The sequence below is a fragment of the Nematolebias whitei genome, chromosome 6 (genome assembly GCF_014905685.2).
Source record: "Nematolebias whitei isolate Nwh7 chromosome 6, NemWhi1, whole genome shotgun sequence".
NCBI lineage: Eukaryota > Metazoa > Chordata > Actinopteri > Cyprinodontiformes > Rivulidae > Nematolebias > Nematolebias whitei.
Genome location: NC_056503.1, coordinates 7,412,952 through 7,414,242, shown reverse-complemented (window position 1 = coordinate 7,414,242; position 1,291 = coordinate 7,412,952).

Below are 1,291 nucleotides of genomic sequence, written 5' to 3'. Positions count from 1 at the left end.
CGATTTGTAGACATACAGGAGTATTTTGAACTGGATTCAAAGGTGAACTGGTAGCCAGTGCAGTGAGGCCAAAACTGGTGTAATGTGCTCTCTTTTGCCTGTACTGGTTAAAAATCGGGCTGCTGCATTCTGGACCAGTTGTAGTCATGCAATGGAGGTCTGACTTATACCAAACAGGAGTGAATTGCAGTAATCAAGCCTAGATGTAATGAATGCATGTATTACTGTCTCCAGGTTATCGTTGGACAATATAGGCTTCAGTTTAGACAGCTGCCTCAGTTGGAAAAAACATGATTTAACAATCATGTTTACATGATTGTTAAATTTCAGGGAATGGTCCATTATCACTCCCAGATTAGTGACTCTTTTTTTTTCTGACAGGGTTAGAATGGAAAGGTCGATGCAGTGGTTTGTGATTGTGTCATTGGGAAGGAACAACATGACTTCAGACTTCATTTCATTGAAACTTAAGAAGTTTAAAGCCATCCAGTCCCTGATGTCAGCCAGGCAGTCGAGCAGAGGTTGAATAGAGCATGTACTATTGTGTCTTAGGGGGAAGTAAATTTGACAGTCGAAGTGAAATGGTATGTTGTGTTTCTGGAAAATAGCACCAAGTGGCAGCAGGTATAAAGAGAATAGGAGGGGACCCAGGATGGACCCCTGCGGAACCCCCATTTAAGCTCTGTCACTGCAGAACTAAAATCCTTGATGGAGACAAAAGGATCTGTCAGTGAGGTAGGATCTGAACCAATTGAGGGCTGACCCTGTGATGCCCACACTGCTCCAACCTAGCAATAAGGATCTCATGGTCAATGGTGTCAAAGGCGGCTGTGAGGTCCTATGTGAGGTCCCACGTGTGAGGTCATACGCTTCTATTTAATTAGCCATATCACACCATGACATAGCATTAACCTGTCAGATCATCATACTTTGTTATTAACAGCTGTATGACACCCTGACGCCTCAATCCGCCCTGAATAGCAGTTAACCTCTAAGATCAACATATATTTTGCTTTTAACAGCTGTATTACACTCCAATGCCTCAGTTTGCCCTAACATAGCAGTTTAACAGCTGTATGACACCCTGACTTAGCAGTTTAACATCTGTACGACACCCTGAGTTAACAGTTAAGGCAGCAGATTGGTTATATTGTCCTTATATTGTTTAAATTAAATTCACAAAGCTCGGACTAACTTCACTTGCACTGGTCGCACATAAACAAACAGAGGTTTCAATCCACCTTAAGTCGAGCACATATTACACGCAAAGCGTCACCAAAGCAATCTACTT